Here is a 25,887-nt window from a genome sequence, read left to right as displayed (position 1 = left end):
TTTATTTTCTATACAAATTAATTCTATATCGAAATTAAACCACATAATTTAACTTCTTTTTATATAAAGAAAAACGTGTAACAGCTATATTTTGTGATTTATTGATTAGTATATTCTAATTAAATTCATAAATTAAATGACAATTTTTGTAGTTAATTTTAAGTCTATTTATATCTTATCCAGCTTTTTACACCGCCTTATTTAGAGAAAAACGCGTAACAGCTATATTTTAATTGTATCATCACCGTCAAATTTTCATCCATCCGCGATATCCAAAACCGTTAATCCCGATCCTGTTTTCTATATAAACCTCTCCACCCTCATTCCCAAATACCAAAAGTAGCTTGTTATATCTTTGTCGCTTGTTTTTCTTCTAAGTTCTACTTGTTCGGTTCATGAATTTTATTTTATGGTTTTATTAAATTTTGCACAAATTTGTTTGCTTCGTGATGGCTAGAATTAATGGTTTGCTTTTCTTGTACTCCTGATCTGCTGCTAAGAGGAAGCTTGTTAGGGGTTTGTTTATTGATATGCTTTTCGGATCCTAGAAATTGAGAATTTTTCGAATCATTCGACTCTTCTTTTATGGATCAATTATAAAGAATTTCATGAGATACTTCTTATTTGGATAATAAGATATTCGTTTATGTGTTTTGCAACGATTTGGGATTCTTGATGTAATGGATAAGAACAGATAACGGCTTTTGAGAAATCGAATTACCCGATTGTTTGCTCCACCATGGCTTGATGCCAGGGTTGCTAATCGTGTTTTTAAATGGATTTGTGTTGCATCTTGATACGATTTTTTAATGGATTTGCGTTGCATCTTGATACCATTTCTTAATGGATTTGCGTTGCATCTTGATACGATTTCTTAATGGATTTGCGTTGCATCTTGATACGTTTTCTTTGGTTGCTGATAGTGTTTTCTTAATGGCTACGTTTTCTCAGATTGCCTATTGTGTTTTCTTAATGGATTTGCATTGTGTCCCGATGCGTTTTCTTAAATTGCCCGATCGTGTTTTCTTAATGAATTTAGGGGTTACTATGAATCATTTGGTTAATTATAGATATGATCTATGACGCACTTACACATGAAACTGACTTGACACAGGTTTTCATTTGATAATAAGAGATATGTTTATCCATTTTGCGAAGAGGCTAGGATTACCTTCGTATATAAAACCTTATGATACGACACAGAAGAAAAGAGAACAGCTCCATATAGATAAAACTGATTTCTTCAATGATTCTTATTCTGGCTTTTATTGCAAGACATGTAAATTGAAATTTGAACATGTTTTTCTGCAGCTTGGTTGTCAAAATAATAACCTTCTTCAAAGCATGCAGCCTTGCCTTTTGATTTGCTGATCTTTGTTATGTTATTTTTGTTTTCAGTTCCGAGAGCATATCGATAATATCAAAAACACAGTACATCGACACCACTACATATAAATGATAGAATTTAAATTTTATTTTCAGACTTTGATCACAAGACATACAATTTGAATTCTGAACATATTTTTTCTGCAGCTTGGTTTGTTAGAATAATTTTCAATAAAGCATGGAGCCTGATGTGGGGTCCTCTCTCTGTTATGCTAATCTGCAACTTGGTTTGGAGAACTATGACATCTTCTTCTTTCTTTCTTGGTTTTCTATAACCTATATGTCACAGTTTAATTTTTGTGTACATTTATCGTCCGATGCTGCTTCTTTGTACAAATTATCTCTGGTGAAAGTTTAAAGAAGGATATGAAATCCAAAATGTTCTGCTAGCTGAGGCATATATTTTCTATGATCTAATTTGGACAACTTGGTTAGGTGTGTTTTGACAATCTGTTCTTTGGATATTCTATGGAAGCTCAAACTTTCATGTTTCATGTTGGGTACAAGTACTTGCAAATTGGCTAGAAGTTTGTGTCCGGGAAGTCGGGAACCATTATGTCTTCATAGGTTGTGTTGCATTCTTTAATTTGGTCATATCTACTAAGAAAGACAATAGGTTGTGTTGCATTCTTTAATTTGGTCATATCTACTAAGAAAGACGATTAACATTTCAGTACGTTTGATATAATTTTGAATTCCTTTGAATTTTTTGCGAGTCATATAAGGGGAGACAGATACAACCTATGAAATTCTGGTGTGCTGCAGCCTGTGACCTGAGGCAACAAAGGTTAACATACTATTCTTCCTATGTTAGGATACAACCCTTCTTTTTTATGATATCTGTATCTTTTTGATGGTGTGTTCTGGGAGAATCTATTCTCCAAAATGGATATTTGTCGGAGTGGGGATGCCCAATTTTTTTTCGTTTCATACCGAGCACCAGTCTGCAATTGGTCGTGGCATATATTATCACAGTTATGTTTTATCTAGTGACCTATACTCTGAATATGAATTCTTCTCCTCTATGTATCTTGGGAATCTAGTTTTCTTGATTCCTAAAGTTCCATGTGGGTGTCACAAGGAGTATATGGACTGTGAAAGCTGTGGCGAGATTATCATGGAAATGCTTTAAGCTTTCGGATAAATGTCCTTGTTATGGATTGGAATAGTTATGCTTTGATGACATGACGTGGTAATGTTGGTTTCTGTGTTTGTGGGAGACAATTTTAACCACTTAATTTCTTGAATACAATATGAAGTCATTTTCCTTGCGGGTGTCAATTTTGGAATTCATTCTTATTTTATCACCTTCAATATATCAGTTTACATTTGGCTTACCAATAACTCTATTTTGAAACAGCAGAAACTGGTATGCTGTTTTCTTGGCTAAAGTAGTTCCACTTTATTTGAACTTGTGTCTCAAATAAAACTATGGACATTGGCATGTCATATGATTCAAAATTGAATTTGTGAAAAGCTCTAAAAGCCAATTGGCATGACATATGATTCAAAATTGAATTTGTGAAAAGCTCTAAAAGCCAATTGGCATGACATAAGATTCAAAATTGAATTTGTGAAAAGCTCTAAAAGCCAATTGGCGTGTCCTATGATTCAAAATTGAATTTGTGAAAAGCTCTAAAAGCCATCATGTGAATGCAGTGTTGTTACAAAACATGACAGACCCAAAGTTTCTTAGGATCCGGTAAGGATGTGTTCATCTATGTTTGTTGGAATTATTAGGATGCCATGTGATTCAAAATTGAATTTGTGAAAAGCTCTAAAAGCCAATTGGCATGTCATATGAATCAAAATTGAATTTGTGAAAAGCTCTAAAAGCCAATTGGCATGTCCTATGATTCAAAATTGAGTTTGTGAAAAGCTCTAAAAGCCAATTGGCATGTCATATGATTCAAAATTGAGTTTGTGAAAAGCTCTAAAAGCCAATTGGCATGTCATGTGATTCAAAATTTAATTTGTGAAAAACTCTAAAAGCCGATTGGCATGTCATATGATTCAAAATTGAATTTGTGAAAAGCTCTAAAAGCCATCATGTGAATGCAGTGTTGTTACAAAACATGACAGACCCAAAGTTTCCCAGGATCCGGTAAGGATGTGTTCATCTATGTTTGTTGGAATTATTAGGATGCCATGTGATTCAAAATTGAATTTGTGAAAAGCTCTAAAAGCCAATTGGCATGACATATGATTCAAAATTGAATTTGTGAAAAGCTCTAAAAGCCATCATGTGAATGCTGTGTTGCGACAAAACATGACCCACCCGAAGTCTTCTCAGGATCAGGTTAGGATGTGGTCATCTAGGTTTGTTGGAATTATTAGGATGTCATGTGATTCAAAATTTAATTTGTGAAAAGTTCTAAAAGCCAATTGGCATGACATATGATTCAAAATTGAATTTGTGAAAAGCTCTAAAAGCCATCATGTGAATGCAGTGTTGTTATAAAACATGACCCACCCGAAGTCTTCTCAGGATCAGGTTAGGATAAGTTCATCTAGGTTTGTTGGAATTAGGAAATCATGTGATTTAAAATTGAATATGTGAAAAGCTTTAAAAGTTCAGTTATGATTTATTCATTTATGATTTCCAATTGGATGTTTTAGTTTTATTAGTCTATTGATGTTTAACTTTAAAGTTCAGTCGTATGTGTTCTTGACATCATTACTACTTTTTTCTTGCAAATGTTTGTACTACATTTGAGTTTTTGTATTTAAGAAGTGCCAAAGTTTACATAATTTTTGAGACATTTGGACAAATTGGTGGGCCTCTCTCTGTTATGCTTGGTTTGGAGAATTATGCTATATTCTCTCTTTCTTCTTGGCTCTTTTTCTACAACCTATTTGTCAGAGTTTAATTTTTCTATACGTTTATCGTCTGTTGCTGACAGAATTTTGTTGTACAACAAAAGTTTTCTTAATTCTGAATCACACTCCCACATTTTTAGTTGATCTATAGTGGAGAAATTGGAGATAAGTGTATCTGCTTCTTTGTATAAATTATCTCCGGTAAAAGAATAAAGAATGATATTTTCTAGGATAATTTGGACAACTTGGTTAGTTATGTTTTGACGATCTGTTCCCTGGGGTCTGTCATTTCTGAATAATGTATGCTCAATAGCTCCTTTGGTATTAGGTGGAAGCTCAAACTGTCATGTTTCATATTGAGTACAAGTACTTGCAAATTGGCTGGAAGTTTGTGTTCAGGAACCATCATGTCTTCAACTGTTGTGTTGCATTCTTTAATTCGGTCATTTCTACTAAGAAAGACTTAACATTTCATTGTGTTTGATACTAAGCACTTTTGAATTCCTTTGAATTTTATGCAATTCTTATAGTGGAATAGGTGAACATACTATTCTTTCAACCTAGGGACTAGGGATACAACCCCTTTTTTTTTAATGATATTTGTATTTTTTTATGGTGTGTTTTTGGAGTGTTGGAGTTTTTGTATTTTTGTAGCAGCAGAAGCAAAATATTGAAGCATACAAGATTCTAGACCAAAGTACATCTTTCTGCCCGAGCCAAGGAATTTTTGACAACTTGGTTTGGCTCACCTTTTCTGTTTGTTAGCCACTTTCTTTGTTATAATTATTTCACTACATTCTCCTAAATGGATATTTGTTGGTGGGGAAGCCCAAATTTGTTCTTGGGAATCTAGATTTCTTGATTCCTTAAATTCCATGTGGGTGTCACAAGGATTATATGGACTGCGAATGCTGTGGTAAGATTATCAAGGACATGCTTTGAGCCTTAGGATAAAACATGCCATTTTTCCTTAAATGTACTTGTTATGGATTGGAAGCTGTGTTTTGATGGTGTGATGTGGTAATCTTGATTTATGTGTTTGTAGGAGAAAATTTTGACCACGTGATTTCTTCGGGATCTATATCTTCCTCTGTTTTAGAATTCATTCTTATTTTATCACCTATGTATCGGTTTTCATTTGGCTTACTAATAACTCTACTCTGAAACAGCAGCTGGTATGTTGTTTTCTTGGCTAAAATAGTTCCACTTTATTTGAACTTGTGTTTCATAAAACATTGGACATTGGCATGTCATATGATTCAAAATTGAATTTGTGAGAAGCTCTAAAAGCTAATTGTGGCATGTCATATGATTCAAAATAGAATTTGGGAAAAGCTCTAAAAGTCGCCATGTGAATACAATGTGATGTGGTAAGGATGTGTTCATCTAGGTTTGTTAATTAAATCAACATATTATCTTCAATTGCATAATTATTATGAGGGGAAAGATTACTCAATCTCAAATTCTCAAACTTCTTGTAGTCGGTGGCAAGTCCAAAAATATTGAAAAAGCTCATGTGAGAGTTATTGGACATGTAAGTTTGTGACACCTAATTCCTTTCTAAATTCATCATTGTAATATTTTGTATCACTGTGTTGAAGCAATTAAATTCTCTGTAGCGTCAAACCTTGTTTGTTTAATATGGTGACAATGACAATTACTGTTAAGTGTTAACTTATATTTATATGTTTGTTCCACAAAAGCCCTCCCTTGATTTCATGCACAACATTGCTGAACAGAATTGTGGAGTATCTCTTCTCGCTGTCTTCTCTGTTTTTCATCAAATTTGTGGGCATGTTTGATTTGATGATTTACATCCAAAGAGAGTTATTCTTGTACTCTTTTACTGTATGTTTGTTATTTACGATATATAGAGGATTAGGAATTCATTTCCTCTAATTTTTCCATTGGGAACCAGAATTCATTATTGGAACCATCATGTTCTGCAGGCTGCTGTAAGATATTTTCCAAAGAGTTCGAGTCATGTACATTTCAGTCAGTGTTTCTAAGAATGTGAAATTTGCAAAGTATCTCCATCCGGTGTTCGGTAAATTGTTGCTCATATTGAAGTAATTTGATGGCAATTGTTCCAAGCATAAATATGTTGTTGGTTGTGTCCTATATTTTCCGCCTATTTCTAGATTTTAATATAAGATCTCTATTTGTATTTAAATACCTCTTATTTCTTAATCTGTTATCATCCAAATTACTCTGCAATTTTATTGCATTTGTTATTTCAAGTTCTTTTGTTAGTTAGCGTTCAGTTTTTATTGTTTATGTGATTTCTGCATGGTTTTGCTCACAGTGATTCATTGTGAGACTTTGGACAATGCTTGAGTGCATGGTAAGTTTTAATTATATATCGAATGGTTCTATTATTACTATTCTTATATGGTAAGTTATAATTTAAAATCTATTTGATGATCAGCTAGTTGAAATATCAAGAACCTTTCCCAATTTTTAATTCCTAAAATAATAACCAAGAATGAAATCATATTAATCAAATTTCTAAAAAGAATCCTTATATGCTAATTTTGATTGAAAGACATGCGGTGAAATATGAATCTATTTTTCTTCAGTGTGATTTCTTAAAATATAGTTTGTCATATCGAGTTTTAATCTGGTGATCCACGGTAAATGCTTTTTATATTTTAAGATGTGCATTTAGGTTTTTATTTTAAGACTTGCCCCTTTAGGTTTATAATATAGTAAGAGCATGTGAAGTACTGACGCATAAGTGAACTCTCATTTTTGGACAAGGTAATGGTTGTCTACAAATACTATTGTTCTACAACTATCAGTCAGTCTACACTTTACGCCGGACAAATAAATGATAGTTATAACCGTCAGTACTATATAGTCAGGTATTCTTTTACTCATATTTATAAAGTTCCATTTGGTTCATATACTAACCACCACACAAGAAGTCTTACCGCAACACCAAAAGTTTTATCGCAATATTATATTTCCAATCTTTATAAATAAACTAATTTTTATTATTGCAATCATAGTTTTATTGATATGCTTTTCGAATTGTTGAAATTGATAATTTTTCGAATCATTCGACTCTTCTTTTATTGATCAATTATCAAGAATTTTATGAGATACTTCTTCAATTCTATTCATTATTTTTATTTCTCAAACATACGAGTTTTTCGGATTATTTGCTCCATCATGGCTTGATGTTAGGGTTACTAATCGTGTTTTTAAATGGATTTGTGTTGCGTCTTGATACGTTTTCTTAATGGATTTGCGTTGCATCTTGATACGTTTTCTCAGATTCCTAATCGTGTTTTCTTAATGGATACGTTTTCTCAGATTGCCGATAGTGTTTTCTTAATGGATTTACGTTACGTCTTGACGTGTTTAATTTATAGATATGATCTACGGAGCACATACGCATGAAACTGACTTAAAACAGGTTTTCATTTGATACGACACACAAGAAAAGAGAACAGCTCCAGATAGATAAAATTGGTTACTTCAATGATTCTTTTTCTGGCTTTTATTGCATGACATGCAAATTGAATTTTGAACATGTTTTTCTGCAGCTTGGTTTGTGAAAATAATAACCTTCAAAGCATGCAGCCTAGCCTTTTGATTTGGTGATCTTTATTAAGTTATTTTTGTTTTCAGTTCCGAGAGCATATCTTTCTTGAAGTTGTCTTTTGATCTTGTTCAAGCTGTTTTTCAAGTTTGTGTTTCTTCTGGTGTTGAAATTTTTGTGTGTTACTATTATCAGGGACTAATATCATATGAAGCACCGAATAAGACGCACGAACACCTGGACACGACATTGTCTCCCCGACATAGATAATTTTAAAAACATAGTACATAGATAATGTCAAAAACGCAGTACATCGATACCACTACATGTAAATGATAGTATTTAAATTTTATTTTTAGACTTTGATCACAAGACATACAATTTGAATTCTAAACATGTTTTTTCTGCAGCTTGGTTTGTCAAAATAAATTTCAATATAGCATGGAGCCTTAGCTTTTTATTTGGTGATCTATTTTAAAATCTTTTGAAAGCATATTATTGTTGATCTTTTATTTCCTCCGGTGTTGCAGGAAAGGTAGTTGGTGGGCATATTATTCTTCGTGTTTTGTATTCTGATTTTTTTCTGGTTTATTGATTTTGAGGTTTGATTTTGTTCTGGCATATTTTCTGCAGTGTACTGTATTTTGTATAGTATCAAGCCTCGAGTTTGTTTCGGTACTCGAATTTGTTTCATTTGATTTCTTCTGTGCTGATTCTTTTCATCTAGATTTCTTATTTATTCCCCTGCTGTGCTGATTCTTTTCATCTAGATTTCTTATTTATTTCCTTGTGATTTCCAATTGGATGTTATAGCTTAGATTAGTCTATTGATGTTTAATTGAAAAGTTCAGTCTTAAGGGTTCTTGACATTAATACTAGTTTTTTTCTAACAAAAGTTTGTTCTACATTTATATTTGTGTTTAGAAAGCGTAAAAGTGTAGATGATTTTTGAGATGTTCGGACAAATTGGTGGGCCTCTCTATGTTATGCTAATTTGCAACTTGGTTTGGAGAACTATGCTATATTCTTCTTTCTTTATTGGTTCTTTTTCTACAACCTATCACAGTTTAATTTTTGTGTACATTTATCTTCTGTTGCTGACAGTAAGTTTGTTGTACAACAAATGTTTTTAATTCTGAATCGCACTGCCACATTTTTAGTTGGTCTATAGTGAAGAAATTGGAGATAAGTGTATCTGCTTCTTTGTAGAAGTTATCTCCGGTGAAAGAATAAAGAAGGATGCGAAATCCAAAATGTTCTGCTAGCCGGGGTAAATATTTTCTAGGATTTAATTTGGACAACTTGGTTAGGTGTGTTTTGATGATCTGTTCCCTGGGGTTTGTTGTTATTTCTGTTTTATGATGTAGGCCCAATAGCTCCTTTGGTGTTAGGTGGAAGCTCAAACTGTCATGTTTTATGTCGGGTACAAGTACTTGCAAATTGGGTCGAAGTTTGTGTCCGGGAACCATCATGTCTTTAAAGGTTTTGTTGCATTCTTTAATTTGGCCATTTTTACTAAGAAAGACAATTAACATTTCAGTGTGTTTGACACTCGGCAATTTTGATTTACTTTGAATTTTCTACTGAGTCATATAGGCGAGATAGAGACAACCTATGAAAGTCTAGTGTGTTGTGGCCTGTGGCAACAAAGATTAACATACCATTCTTCCTAAGTTAGGATACCTTTTCTTATTATATCTGTATCTTTTTAATGGTGTGTTCTGGGAGTGTTGGAGTTTTTGTATTTTTGTAGCTGAAGCATAATATTGAATCATCCAAGATTCTAGACTAGAGTACATCTTTCTGCCTGAGCCAAGGAATTCTTGACAACTTGGTTTGGATCACTTTTTTGGGTGTGATTACTACATTCTTATCATTTGTCTTATATATAAGAATAAGAATCTATTCTCCCAAATGGATATTTCTCAAAGTGGGGAAGCCCAATTTTTTTTCCGTGCAATTGGCTGTTGCATATATTATCACAGTCATGTTTTTATCTGGTTACCTATACTCAGAATATGAATTATTCTTCTTTCTGTATCTTTGGGAATCTAGTTTTCTTGATTCCTTAAATTCCATGTGGGTGTCACAGGGAGTATATAGACTGCCAAAGTTGTGGCAAGATTATCAAGGACATGCTTTGAGCTTTCTGATAAAATAGGCCATTTTTTCCTTAAATGTACTTGTTATGGATTGAAATAGTTACGTTTTGATGGCGTGATGTGGTAATGTTGGTTTCTGTGTTTATAGGAGACAATTTTGACGACGTGATTTCTTCGGGATCTATCTTCCTCTTGTTTGTCTGTTCATATTCTTGATTTCTTTGAATACAATATGAAGGTCATTTTCCCTGCGGTTTTCAATTTTGGAATTCATTCTTATTTTATCACCTTCAATATATCAATTTTCATTTGGCTTACCAATAACTTTACTCTGAAACAGCAGCTGGTATGTTGTTTTCTTGGCTAAAGTAGTTCCACTTCATTTGAACTTGTGTTTCATAAAACAATGGACATTGGCATGTCATATGATTCAAAATTGAATTTTGTGAAAAGCTCTAAAAGTTGTCATGTAAATGCAGTGTTGTTACAAAACATGACCAACCCTAAGTCTTCTCAGGACCAGGTGAGAATGTACATCTAGGTTTGTGGGAATTATTAGGATTTTGAGGGGAAATATTTGCTCAATATCAAATTATCAGACTTCATGTAGTCGGTGGCAAGTCCAAAAATATTGAAAAAGGTCATGTGGGAGTTATTGGACATATGAGTTTGTGACACTTAATTCCTTTCTAAATTCATTATTGAAATATTTTGTATTTTGTTATCAGGTTTTGATCATGTTTACTGTGTTAAAGCAAGTAATTTTTTTGTAGCATTTCAGTGATTTTATCATCGGTGTTATAGGTTCTATTTGATTTTATCATCGGTGTTATAGTCTGACTGCCAGGATTAATTAAGCAAGATTCTGTAGAAAACTTGTTTCATTTCGATGAAACAATGTGGTTGGGGCTTTTGTTTTCGATGAATATCTTCTTTGGCATTTTTGGAAAAGTATCTCCATCCGGTGTTCGGTAAATTGTGGCTCATATTGAGGTCCAACATTTTCAATTTGATGGCAATTGTTCCAAGCGTAAATATTGTGTTTGTTGTGTTATATATTCTCCCCCTATTTCTAGATTTTAATCTGAAGATCTCTATTTGTATATAAATACCTCAATCTGTTATTATTTAAATTACTCTTCAATTTTAGTGCATTTGTAAGCGTTCCATTTTTATTGTTTATGTGATTTCTGCATGGTTTTGTTCACTGCGATTTATTGAGATTTTGGACATGTTGTTTGGGTGCATGGTAAGTTATAACTATATTTCAAATAGTTCTACTTAGAATAATTAGACTCTTCTTTTATGGATCAAATATCTATAAAAAAATTGATATAATTTTTCATTGGATAATCAGGATTCTGTTTATCTATTTTGCAGCGATTTGGGATTAATGATGCAACGGATAAGAGCGGAGAACGTAATCAAATTTCTTCAATTCTTTTTAATTCGACTTTTCCAGATTGTCTGCTCCGTCACGGCTTGATGTTAGGGTTTTCTAATAGTGTTTCCTTAATGGATTTGTGTTGTGTCTTGATACGATTTCTCAGATCGCTGATCGTGTTTTCATAATGGATTCTTTTTCTCAGATTGCTGATTGGGTTTTTGTAATGGATTTGCCTTGCCGCTTGACACATTTTCTTAGATTGCTGATCATGTATTCTTAATGGATTTGTTTTGCGTCTTGATACAATTTTCTCATATTGTTTATCGTGTTTGCTTGATGGATTTGCGTTGGGTTTTCATACGATATCTCAGATGGTTGATCGTGATTTATTAATGGATTTGGGTTACTGTGAATCATCTGTTTAATTTATAGATATAATAATCTATGAAGCACATACACGTGAAACTGATTGACATGGGTTTTCATTTGAAAAGTAAGAGATGCGTGTATCCATTTTGCGGAGAGACAAGAATTACCTTCATATCTAAAACCTCATGATACGACACACAATAACAGAGAACAACTCCACCAGATAGATAAATCAGATTTCTTCAATGATTCTTTTTCTTTTCTTGTTCTGGCTTTTATTGCAAGACATGCAAATTGAATTTTGAACATGTTTTTCTGCAGCTTGATTTGTTAACCTTCTTCAGCCTAGATTTTTCATTTGGTGATCTTTATTAAATTATTTTTGTTTTCAGTCCTGAGAGCATATCTTTTTTGAAGTTGTCTTTTAATCTTGTACAAGCTGTTGTTGAAGTTTGTATTTTTTTCGTTGTTAAAGTTTTTGTGTGTTTCTATTATTAGGGACTTATATCCTATGAAGTATCGAATCCGACATGGAAACCGGGACAAAGTTTGTGCTTCTTCTGGTGTTAAGGCTTTTGTGTGTTTCTATTATTAGGGACCTATATCCTATGAAATACCAAATTCGCCACGAACACCAAGACACGACAGACGCCCCGGCACCAATATTGTCAAAAACATAGCACCGCTGCATATATATGATTGGATCTAAACCTCATTTATCTATCTATTATTTAAAGGGTTAAAAATATCCTAACAAAGATCTTTGTTTTTAATTTTCCACTGATGACATAGCTGTAAAATATATTTAACCTTTTAGATGTGTTTGTGATTTGTCTTAAAAATGTATAAGGTGGGTTGAAACAAAAAAAAAAAAACTTTTTAAACACTTGTTTAGATTGTTAGACATGTGTTGGGACACTTGTCAGACTTTTCTAACATGCTCGGACACCACGACACGCCTACTCTTAGAAGTTTATGCGCTTTATATTTTAGATTTACCCTGGTTTGTCTTGGTACAAATTATGGAAATGCTAATGGAAATGTTTTTTTTCCTTTTCCAAGATGAGAAATTTTGGATAACATATGTTCTTATTATTCGGAGAGGTTTTCTATAATCTTCATGTTTTGTTGCCTTTTATCTGTGATTTATGATAACTCACATTCCTAAACAGATTCCATCTTTGATACAATTACATGGTCCAAGCACTGCTTTGTGTCATGTGTCAGTTACCATCTTTGACATTTCCTACTATTGTTGCACTTTAATTTGGTCATTTCTACTAAGACTTTTACACTCTAGTCTTTGTTTGATTTGATACTCAACATCTACTTTTGTCAGATCTTCTGAGTTGTGTATCAGTTTTGCATGGAAGATATCTAATATGTTTTGTTTTCTGTGGAACTTATGCATGCATAGGTTTACTTATGGTGTCTTTGTTTTGGGATAGCTGTCCTCTGATGGTGACTGGAGTTTTTGTGTTTTTTATTAGGAATGGGAGTAAGAAGCCTACAGTGTTTGACACTTTTTTTGTTATGCTGTTTTGGAATAGTTGTTCTGCAGTGTGTATGTGAGAGCCCCGTGTTTTGATTTGGCCCTCTCTTGTAAATTAGTTTCTTTTAATATTTCTTTAATATAGAATATATATTTCTTGACTTGTTATTTTACTCTTAGACGTTGTAGGAGAGGATGTACTTTTGATTTCTTGTTCCTAAAGTTTGTTTGTTCTTGCTCTTACCAAAGTTGTGGAGAACAACTCCAGATAACTCCAATTTTTCAATGATTTATTCTTTGTTATTTTTATTTCTTTGGTTTGATTTCAAGATATTCCAAACGAACTGTGAACATATCTTTTATGCAGTGCAGTTTTTCAAATTAATAAATTTCATTGCATGAGAGCCTCAACTTTTAGTTTGGGCATCTTTTGTAGATTCTTCTAGTTTAATATTTCTCTATAGACCATATATTTCTTGATTTGTCATTTGCTTGATCAAGTTGCAGGAGAGGAGATGATTTTTGATTTCTTGACTTTTTATTCTCTTTGGTGTTGCAAGAGAGGATGTGCTTTCGATTTCTTGGTTATAAAGTTACTTGTTCTTGTTCACACAATCATACTTCTCTCGACTCTCTTACAGATTGGTTGACTAGAATTGTTTCTATAATATAGATTTAATTGTTCATTTAAATTCATAATGTCTTGATACAACAAGAGCGGAAAATAACTCCAGGTAGATAAACCAAATTTTTTCATTGGGTCATTTTTTACTATTTCTATTTCCGGCCTTTGATTGCAAGGCGTACAAATTGATTTCTGGACGTGGTTTTCTGCAGTGTGGTTGTCCAACCAATAACCTTCATAGCATGGAGTTTTGCATTCTGATTTTTTATTTGGTGATCTCTATTAAATTCTTTTCATTTTCAATATTTCTTTATCGATACTGAAAGCATATCTTCATTGATTTGGTGTTAACTTTTTGGTGTCGCAGGATACACAATTTCTTCTAGTTCTATTTTCCTCTTGTTTGATCTTCATGGATTTTATTTTTTTGGTTTCTTGATTCTTATGTTTAATTTGGTTTTTGTTAGTTTTGACGTTGGAAATTACTATCAACTATTCATATGGGTATTTTATGTTTAATTTGTTGGCAGCACTCATTGGCAATTCCCAGGAGTTTTGGTGTGAATTTTCTGTCTTAATGTATTGCAGATTGATATCAAATAATGGTAATGTTTTGCATTTATCACCTAACTTAAATTGTGAATTAAAACTTGTACTTTTTCTGTTATGTTGTGTATTGCAACAATATTGTTGTGTAGTATCAAGCAATGTATAATTAAGCAATCATGTTTTCTTTTTTAAAATATACTCCTCTTCGATTGTGAATTTTTTTTGTTTCATTTCTTCTATATACAGTTTTATTGACCTGTTTTCTCAATTTACTCCTTTATGGTTTTACTTTGTCGATTTACTCTTTATGGCCCTATTTTCTCGATTTTCTCCTTTGCAGATTGATAATTGTTCAATGCTGTTAAAACTAATTGTTAGATGCTGTTAAAATTAAAAGCATATTGACATGCGCTTATCTATATTGCACCGAGCTGATTTCGAGGTATTTGGAGCAGTTTGTAATTCTTGTTTACAATGGATAAGAACGATAATCCTTATAGAAAGGAGTCGTTCTTTATTATTTTTATTTATTTTCAGAATTTGATCACAAGACAAACAAAGGAGTTGTTCTTTATTATTTTTATTTTCAAACTTTGATCAAAAGATATACGATTTGAATTCTTAACCTGTTTTTCTGCAGCTTGGTGTGTCAAAATAATTTTCAATATATCATGGAGCCCGAGTTTTTTATTTAGTGACCTCTTTTAAAAACTTAGTTTTCAATAATTCTTTATCCCTTTTGAAAACATATTATTCTTGATCTTTTATTTCCTCTTGTGTTGCAGGAAAGGTAGTTCGTGAGCATATTGTTCTTCGTGTTTTGTATTCTGACTCCTTTCTAGTTTCTTGATTCTGAGGTTTGATTTTGGTCTGGCTTTTATAACCATACACGTGAATTGAAATATGGCTCTGTTTCTGCAGTGTAATGTATTATGTGTAGTATTAAGCCTCAAGTTTATTTTGGTACTTGGATTTTTTTCATTTAATTTCTTCTCTTCCGATTCTTTTCGTCTAGTCTATTGATGTTTGATTGAAAAGTTTGGTCTTGAGGGTTTTTAACATTACTTTTTCATACAAATGTTTGTTCTACATTTGGGTTTTTGTATTTAGAAAGCGCAAAAGTTTACATAATTTTTTAGACAGTCGGACAAAATGGTGGGCCTCTCTGTTATGCTGATCTGCAACTTGGTTTGGAGAATTATGCAATATTGTCAAAGTTTAATTTTTTTGCACATTTATCTTCTGTTGCTGACAGAGTAACTTTGCTATACGACAAAAGTTTTCTTAATTCTGAATCACACTCGCACCTTTTTATAAATTATCTTTGCTGAAAGAATAAAAAAGGATATATAATCCACTTAATCTATATTATCTTTGTTGAAAGAATAAAGAAGGATATGTAATCCAAAATGTTCTGCTAGCTGGGATATATATTTTCTAGGATTTAATTTGGACAACTTGGTTAGGTACGATTTGACAACCTGCTCCCTGGTGTCTGTTGTTATTTCTGATTTATGATGTAGGCCCAATAGCTCCTTTGGTAGTAGGTGGAAGCTCAAACTGTCATGTTTCATATTGGTTACAAGTAAATACTTGCAAATTGGTTGGAAGTTTGGGTCCGGGAACCATCGTGTTCTCAGAGGTTGTGTTGCACTTTATTTTGGTTATTTCTACTAAGAAAGACAATTAACATTTCAGTGTGTTTGATACTTGACAATTTTTGAATTCCTTAGACTTTTCTGTCAACAGAGGTCAACACGCTATTCTTCCAATGTTGGGATACAACCCTTCTTGGAAGAGAGACAAAGACAACCTATGAAAGTCTTGTGTGCTGTGGCTTGTGTCCTGTTGCAACAGAGGTCAACTTGCTACTCTTCCAATGTTGGGATACAACCCTTCTTTTTTATGATATCTGTATTTTTTTTGATGGTGTGTTTTGGGAGTGTTGGAGTTTTTGTATTTTTGTAGCAGAAGCATAACATTGAAGCATACGAGATTTTTCCCGAGCCAATGAATTTTTGACAACTTGGTTTGGCTCAACTTTGTTATATTTGTTTCACTACATTCTCCCAATTGGATATTTGTTAGTTGGGAAGCCCAAATTTTTTCCATTTCACATGGAGCACCAACCTACAATTGGCTGTGGCATATATTATCACAGTTATTATGTTCTTCTATGGTGATCTATATTCTGAATATGAACTCTTCTGTTTTCTGTATCTTGGGAAGCTAGTTTACTTGATTCCTTAAATTCTATGTGGGTGTCATAGGGGAGTATATGGACTGTGAAAGCTGTGGCAGATTATTAAGGACATGCTTTGAGCCTTGGGATAAACAGGCCATTTTCCCCTTAAATGTACTTGTTATGGATTGGAAGTTGTGTTTTGATGGTGTGATGTGGTAATCTTGGTTTCTGTGTTTATAGGTGAAAATTTGACCGAGTGATTTCTTCGGGATCTATATCTTCCTCAGTTTTGGAATTCATTCTTATTTTATCACCTTGAATATATCAATTTTCATTTGGCTTACCAATAAATCTACTCTGAAACAGCAGCTGGTATGTTCTTTTCTTGGCTAAAGTAGTTCCACTTTATTTGAAGTTGTGTTTGATAAAACATTGGACATTGGCATGTCATATTATTCAAGATTGAATTTGTGAAAAGCTCTAAAAGCCATCATGTGAATGCAGTGTAGTTCCCATTTACAAAGGATGACCAACCTTAAGTCTTCTCAGGACCAGGTAAGGATGTGTTCATCTAGGTTTGTTGATTAAATCAAAATAATATCTTTGATTGCTTAATTAACATGTGGTGAAAGATTACTCAATCGCAAATTCTAAGACTTGTAGTCGGTGGCAAGTCCAAAAATATTGAAAAAGCTCTTGTGAGAGTTATTGGACATGTGAGTTTGTAACACTAAATTCCTTGCTAAATTCATCATTCTAATATTTTGGATTACTGTGTTGAAGCAATAAATTTCTTTGTAGCATCAAGCCTTGTTTGTTTAATGTGGTGACAATGACAATTACTCTTAACTTACATGTATATATGTTTGTTCCACAAAAGTCCCCCCTTTTGATTTCATGCAACATTGCTGAACAGAATTGTGGAGTATCTCTTTTTGCTACCTTCTCTGTTTTTCATCAATTTGTGGGCATGTTTGATTGATGATCTACATCCAAAGAGAGTTATTCTTTTACTCTTTTACTGGTTGTTTGGTATTTATGATATATGGGAATAGAAATTCAGTTTCTCTAATTTTTACATTGGAGACCAGAATTCATTATATTGGAACCATCATGTTCTGCAGACTGTAAGATATATTCTAAGGAGTTTGAGTCATGTACATTTCAGTCGGTGTTTCTAAGAATGTGCAATTTTAAATCTCTGATTTGTATCATCAGTGTTATAGGACCTATTAGTGGGCTGTTAAAGTTGCTGCCGCTGAGATTTACCCCAGCTTTACGACAGTATTCGTCATTAATTAAGCAAGTTTCTGTAGAAACCCCGTGTCATTTCGTAAGATGATCAGCGTGGTTGAGGCTTTCGTTTTCGATGAATATCTTCTTTGGCACATTTGGCAAAGTATCTCCATCCGGAGTTCGGTAAATTGTGGCTCATATTGAAGTCTGAAATTTGCAATTTGATGGAAATTGATCCAAGCATTATGTTGTTGGTTGTGTCTTATATTTTCTGTCTATTTCTAGATTTTAATATGAAAATCTCTATTTGTATATAAAAATCTATTTGATGTTCAGCTAGTTGAAATATCCAGAACCTTTTCTGATTTTTAATTCCCAAAATTATAACCAAGAATGATATATTAATAAAATTTCTAAGATGTCATAGCAGCCTCGAGTTTTAATCTAGTGAGCTATGGTAGATTCTTTTTATATTTCAAGATGTGCATTTATGGTGGATTAAATTTGCTAAAAGATAAGGGACAGAACAAATTTTTGTATTATGTTTGATGGAGAATTTAATTAGGAGACTAGACAAAATATGTGTAGGAGGCTTGGACAAAAACATGAATTTTTGTGCTCCAACCTCCAATAAACAATGGGACAAGTTTTTGTTTCAAAAACAAAATATCAAAATATATTAAAATATTATATTATATTTTATATATCAATAATGTATATTATTGTATTCATATAAATTTATCAAACAAAATAGAATAAAAAATTTGTCCAGTGTCTTAATTATCAAATACTATAGAACAAAAACATATCTTGTCCAGTTATATATTGTTGTCTAGTATTTATCACTTTGCAAATTAAATGCACATTTAGGTTTTTATTTTAAGACTTGTCCCCATCTTTAGATTTATAATCTAGTTATAGAGCGTGTGAAGTATTGATGCATAAGTGAATTCTCATATTCCGGACAAATCCAAGATAATTATAACCGTCGCCACTATATAGTCCGGTATTCTTCTACTCATAATTATAAATTTTCATGCGTTGGCACCCTTCTGACCACCACACAAAAGTCTTACCGCACCACTAAAAGTTTTACCTCAACTGTCGTCTTCAACCTTACATTGTTTCAATACGGAAGTTATAATAGCATGTTCTTCCAAATATTCTTTTGCATCAATTATTTTAATATCATGTGATCATGTCCATCAAGTCTTTTGCATGCTGGAGTTCTGATGTTAGTTGTCCTCTTTTTTTGGTCATTGTCAATTTTTTTTTGGTATAGGGTCATTGTCAATTGAATACTAGATAGTGGAGAAGTTTTCCCATACTTGATCATATATGATTATGACGCAATGACGTCTATTGAATACTAGAAATCTTATTTATTCCAATTTGCATTATAATTTGGTACAAAACAAATTTGATTCTTTGGTTTCCTAGTTAGTTTCAGATTTGTCGAGTACTTTGGATCCTTTTAAGATTATGTTTGGGTTTATTCTAGTTATATGCTGGTCATTTCAGGGTAGATAGCTCAATTGTACGCTGGGCTTTGAAGCTTTGATGGAAACTATCAAAGACTTTGTTTACTAGCTTCATATATATAGTAAGAAAAGGAGACTCCAATGCGACTCAAGTGGTGAAGACATTAATTTACATGCTCAAGTGGTGAAGACATTAATTTACATGCTTTGTTTATATAAAAATCAACGCCTGGTAGTGTTAGAGTTACATAGTATAATGCACCTACAATGGGCTTGTACATAGCTGGATTTGATAGGATATATGAGCCATCTTTGCTCATCTTACAGTGATTGAACATGGGAGTTATGACTCCATTTGCACCTGACATGTTTACCTTACTCAAAATATCCTTGATGTATTTGGATTGCGTGAGTAATACATATCCATTTGACTGATAATGCACTTCAACACCTAGGAAATATTTGGGAATTCCAAGCCTTTTCGTGGAAATTTTGGTATGTACCTTAATGATAAGGTTGTGAATTAATGCAGAGGATGTGCCACTTATGAGATAATCATCCACATATATCAATGCATACAATGTGACTCCTTGGTGTTTGTACACAAAGACATGATGACCGCATTTGTTGGATATGAAACCAAAAGATTAAAGTTTGGCGCAGTTTGTCATACCAGGCCCTTGGAGTCTGCTTCAAGAAACAGATTGCATTTTTCAGTTTGCAAATTAGAGTGGTATTATAGCCAATAAAGACAGGTGGTTGGTCCATGTAAACTTCTTCTTGAAGATCCCCATTTAAAAAAGCATTGTTGATATCAATTTGTTGAATTTTTCACTTGAATGTGATAGCCAAAGACAAGATCATTTGGATGGTTATTGGTTTTACCACATTTGAGAATGTTTCATGGAAATCAAAATCTTATTGTTGATGAAATCCTTTTACTATAAGTCTTGCTTTGTATTTATTAACACTTTCATCTGAATTTTCCTTTACTATGGACACCCACTTGCACCCTATAGTGTCATTCTTCAACAATGATTCATGTTCATTCTTTATGGCCTCATGCCAATCAAGATTGGCAATATCTTGTTTAGTGGTATGTGTTTCAGTATGCACTAAAAAAGCTTTAGGTTTGAATATTTCAGTTTCAGCTCTAGTCAATATGGAATTATTATTCACCAAAACATTTGGAGCCTGAAATTGTATGTGAAATGATGTGGATAAAGATTTTGTACTTACTGAATAGGTTTGTGACAAAGGTCAAAGATACGTTAGTGTCATCTGTCAAACCTTGTTTAGATTGAAAGTTGATTGAGGATACACATACTCATATGGGACATGATTAGGACTTGGAAATGAATGAGAACCTGATTGAGGTGATTGAATGGTGTTGGAAAAGCTATGAAGGGGAACTTTCATCAGGTTTGGCAAGAAAAGCTTGCTGAAGGGAAACTTTCATTGAATTTGACATCCTTGGGTATAAAATTTTTTCCTTTAGCATTGAGACATTTATGACCCTTATGGGTTGGTGATAGACCTAGATACATATATTGACTGCTTCTAAATTGTAGTTTGTGTTGGTTGTATAGGCTGAGCAAAGGAAAACATGAGCATCCAAACACCTTCAATAATATATACTTGGGTTGCTTGCTGTACAAGGCAACCTAAGTGAGATAAATTTGGATAGACCAACAATTGATTGTATGTTGATAGAAAGACATGTGTCAAAGTTATGATCCCAGTATGTGATTGGCACTGAAACATGAGCAAGGAGAGTGAGCCCTATTTCCATTGTTTGCCTATGATTTCTCTACACATTTCCATTCTGATGTGAAGTATGTAAACATGTGAGCCTATGACCAATTCCGAGTTTCTTTAAATGTTTGGTGAATGTCTTGAATTCTCTTCCAAAATTAGATTGAACTGATTTTATAGTTGTGTTAAATTGTGTAGTAATATATTTCTAGAATATTTTGAAGGGATTTAGAGTGTCACTTTTGTTCTTGAGAAGATACAACCAAGTGCACTTGAAAAATGCATAAACAAAAGCTATATAATATGAGTATCCATTGCTTAAAGGGTTAGGAGAAGGCCCCCATAAATCAGTGTGAATAAAATGAAAAGCATTAGTGTAATTCATATTAGACAAAGGAGCATGTATTCTATGTGATATACCAATACAACAAGAATTGTAAAATTATACTAACTCTTATTCTTACATTGAATTTTACATAGCTAAAAAACATTCAAGATAACCCTAGAATTGGCATGTCCTAGATTAGAATGCGATAAAGAGGATTTATTTCAAACAAGATTTAATGCAGTAGTATTATGAATAAAAGAAGACTCTTGATGTAACTTGTGTGTAAGGGTATGCTTGAAGATTCTAAAGCAAGATTGTTAAAGCAGTACAATCCACTCCCATCAAGGAATCCTTCAAGGAGAACCAACTTCGATTCCTGTAATTTCACATAGCATTTGTCAGCATGAAATTCAAAATATGTATCATTTTTCTTTGCAAATTTTGAAACACAAATCATATTTCTAGTTATTTGGGGAACAAGCATTAAGCGGTTTAAGTGTAGCACTGATTTTGATATGCATTTTGACCTAACATTGGTATGCCCAATAGATTGACCTAACATGTTATTTCCCTTACCAACTACTACTTGCTTACGGCCAATACATGACAAATTTATTTTCACGTTAGATTCACTAGAGGTTATGTGATATGGTGCACCTGAGCCTGTGAACCAAGCGTGAACTTCAAGGTCTTGAGGATTTTGGAATTTCTCCTGAGGCGCTAAATAAGCGTTTGTTTGAGAATAGGTTGATGTCTGATATTTATGAGTATTTGATGCATTGACTGGATCATTTATTGTTGGGCCTTCAGCTTGAGCTTTGGTTGATGTAGGATCAAAATAGTCATCAAACTAATGCCAACATTCTATCACTGAGTGACTATATTAGTTACAGAGATGATAAATAGGTATGTTACATAGAGTATAGCTATGCATTACTCGACCTTTTCTATAATTTGTTCTACCTTTACCTCGAAATGCATGGTTTGTTCCAAAGTTATAGCCATTTTATCTGCTCCTGAGTTAACAAAAGCTTGTGCTACATTAGTCATTTCACTTGATGTAGTAAATTATTGTCTATACTTATCAAGTTGAGCCTCTTGCACATATAGTAAAGCTTATACTTCATAGATGCCAGTTAACTCTACTTTTCCATATATTATTGTGATAAATGAATTATATTCTTCATTAAAACCTTGCAAGATTGCATCAATTTGATCTCTCTCCGAAATTGGATCACTTATAGCTAGAAGAGAATCATCAATAGCCCAAATCTTTAGGACATACTCGAAGATCGACTTGCTACTTTTCTTGCTTATCTTGAGTTTAGACTTGATTTGATGTACACGAGCTTTAATTTGCGAATTAAAGTGTTTATGCACATTATCCCCCACTTTATACAAATGCTTGCAAGAAAGAATACGTGGTAGCACAACTTTTGAGAGACGATATTCGCCAACCGATCATTTTCTATTTTGAATTTTGGTGGAATTTGTGAATTAACTACCACTCTATGGAGTTTATGCGAGAAAATTACTCCCTCAACTTGTTGATTACATTGCATAAAATTGGCTTCTTTCCGCTTGATGGATATTCTCAGTGCAAAGGTGTCTTGGATCCTGAAACCGTCATTGCTCATGTAGCAGCTTTAGATGAATTTGATGTAGAATGTGCGTTAAGAAGAGATGAACCTAGATCCTCCATTGTTGCTTCTTTGAAGTTTTTTTCAGTTGATGCTCGAAACTTTATGTGATCCACCAGTATTGAACATTACTTTAAGCTTTGAATCTTCGCTTATGGTGAAGATGAAAATGATAATGCAGTGGAGTTAGTTCCCTTAAGCTGATACCATATTAGATGAGCGTTCATACATGTATATGATGGAAGTGATGAAACTCATATAGAGAAAGCATTATTTTTCATGCATATGTTGGCTATGGATTTGGATCTGCAACACAATATTTTGAGTGTGTGGATTAGGATGGAGGTTTCCCAGAGGTGCCAACCTAGTAGGGATATTTGTGTTTCTCTTGATGTTCATCTACTCTTGCCTAAAAAAATATTATTGAATACACGAATGAATATTTAGTATATATAGTGAAGCATTCATGGATCCTTACTCTTACCTAACTTTGGTCTCATCGAACTACCTTCATGTAGTTAGTTATAGTTAGTGTAACTAATTATAACTAACTTTCCTTAGTTATTCTCTAATAGACTGCTACCATTGATGGATTTCAAATGTAAAACCAGTGTGCGAAAAATTGTGATAGATTGTAGGTAAAGTGATTCGCTTGTGCTGAATTACTCATCGCAAGGGCACGACAACAAGAGGTGCGAGTTTCATTGATGGTAGATGTTAAATGTGTGCTTCATTGTTAATTAAAATATAATCTTTGTTTATATTTTGATGAGTTTGTTCATTGATATTCTGACGAGTTCTGATTTAATTACCATATACACAGAAAGACAAATATCTGAAGTCTTTTTTGCTTTCGACCATATTTTCTCTAAACTTAAGATTAAAATAGGCCACCATTACAATTTCTGGACCCAATTTATGTTATTCACTTCTCTATCTATCGTGTCTTCTCTTTTCTTTTATCCTCAACTTTTCTATTGTAGAGGCAACACAACTAAAGAGAAATTAATCATAAACTCCTAAATCAACAAAAATCGGTGGTCATTTACATATTATTTTGAGAATCTCTTAATGCACCCTTATGCCTTCTTAGAGACCCTTGGCGAAAACTCCAAAATACTCCCAGAATTCAGATATGTATTTTTGAACTCACTACATTATATTTTTTAGATGGGTTTCGGATATGCATCTTTGAATCAACCCCATAATTTAAGTTTAGGGGATTTTCAGAGATGCGTCTCCGAAACTGTTTTAAGTATATAGTTGGCGCTGACATAATCCCTCATACTTCATTTTCATTTAACATTCAAATCATCTTCATCTCCGAACCCTTCACTTTTGAGCAATTTATTGAAGCTAGTTTTTGAGATACTTTGATGGAGTAAGTGTTTTCGAAGCAATATTCTACTCATTTCATCAAGTTTCCAAAAGCTCCAATTTTAAGTAAGTTTCTCCATATATTTTTTTTTACATTGCATGTATGTAATGTGTAGTTTATACTCATTAAATATAATTGATGGAAGTTTAATTTGGAAAATGTAGGATTTGAGTAATTAGTTAATGGTTTTTGGGGCATTTAGGGCAAGAACACACCTATACAACAATGGTTGTTCGCATGGGTGTTCGGATGTACATTTTTAAAATCACCGATGAGGGAATTTTGGATGTGCATTTCTGAAATGTTGCTTGAGTTTTTTTTTTTTTGCATATTTGTTTCGTTGTTTCATTGTTTCATTGCCTCTTCAGTGTTTATAAATTGATGTTATTTTTTCAGGATTATGGCTGATAAATCTAGATTGAGACTTGACAGACCGAGTCAGGCAGCATCCGCTCGGTGTGAAAGAGTTTAGCAATCTATAAGAGTCCCAAGGAGTCATCTGGCTTATGCGTCATCGTCTCAGGAGCACGAGGATAATGAGCAGGAATCCAAGGAGGAACATGTTTAAGTTGCTCTTGACACGCAGGCTACACGGCTACGTGCAGCATAGAGGCAGGTTGCCGATAGGCCTATCTAGGAGTAGCCATGAGGGCTCTATGACACCTCTCTTTTGATATATTATGACACACATGCCGCTCTGCATGTTTGGGCAGGAAAAGTATTTTTGTTTACACGTTGATGTTAACGACTAACATTTATATTAATTTTAATTTTTAACGACTAACATTGATTTTAATTTATTTTTACAAGAAAGGTCAGCCCGAAAGTCCGCAAACGAAAAATGTTGATCTTGTTCAGCCCCAGGAGGATTGGTTCAGGGAGGCCATACTTGACTCCAGACTTGTCGGACTATGTTGTTTCGGTTATGAAACCATAAGCCACAACATGCAGGGTGCATTTTTGCGAGAGATGGCACAAGGAAACATCGTCTTTCCACTTTCCTGTTGGGGAGATGAGGAACACATTAGATGACATTGCATGCCTTGCACACCTTCCTATTAGAAGGAGGTTACTTAACCACTCTCGGATCAGTTGTAACGATGTAATTGAATGGATGGTCGAGTATCTAGGAGCTCAACCTGAACACACTTATGACTAGTGTGCCTCAACTAATGGAGCTCATGCCAAATTCTCCTTCCTGGTGGCTCTATATGAAGAGCATTTGAATGCGACATAAGCATACGCGAGCGAGGAGAATGATTTTTTTTGTTTAGTATCACTGTGTTTGTGTTTTACGGTGTTACTTCATGTTCTTGGTTGGCACATCTATTTTTGTGGACAAAAGTGCAACCTACGTGGATGTTACATATTTCTAGTATTTTTTGATTTGGATTCAACTAACGAGTGAAACTGGGGGACCGGTTGTTTGGTATACCCATACCAAAAGTTGAATGAAGCTTCTAACTGGAGGACAAGGCAGTTTACCGACCCTTGCACACTGTTGACGGTACTTTTCATTTCAACTATTAATTTTTATTTTGTTTTGATATTTTGTTCTTACATAGCTTTTACTCATTTTTCAAGGATAGACCATTTCTCACTTCCAC

General features: G+C 33.4%; 1 long non-coding RNA gene across 12 annotated transcripts; it reads left to right on the top strand.

The window, feature by feature from the left end:
• The first annotated feature begins 225 nt into the window (after positions 1–225).
• Positions 226–24,340, top strand: LOC131629780 (uncharacterized). Of its 12 annotated transcripts, XR_009292121.1 has the most exons (4): positions 226–16,834; positions 16,967–17,017; positions 17,681–17,881; positions 19,220–19,617. It is a non-coding gene; the product is annotated as an uncharacterized LOC131629780 (long non-coding RNA). The 12 variants fall into 12 exon arrangements; XR_009292111.1 differs by adding an exon at positions 19,712–24,340 and having other exon boundaries at positions 226–17,881; positions 19,220–19,301; XR_009292110.1 differs by adding an exon at positions 20,769–24,340 and having other exon boundaries at positions 226–17,881; positions 19,220–20,656.
• The last annotated feature ends 1,547 nt before the right edge of the window (positions 24,341–25,887 follow it).

This window comes from Vicia villosa, unplaced genomic scaffold, assembly GCF_029867415.1.
Source record: "Vicia villosa cultivar HV-30 ecotype Madison, WI unplaced genomic scaffold, Vvil1.0 ctg.000605F_1_1, whole genome shotgun sequence".
NCBI classification, from domain to species: Eukaryota; Viridiplantae; Streptophyta; class Magnoliopsida; order Fabales; family Fabaceae; genus Vicia; species Vicia villosa.
The sequence above is the reverse complement of the archived record's forward strand: the minus strand, read 5'-3'. Positions and strand labels throughout refer to the sequence as shown.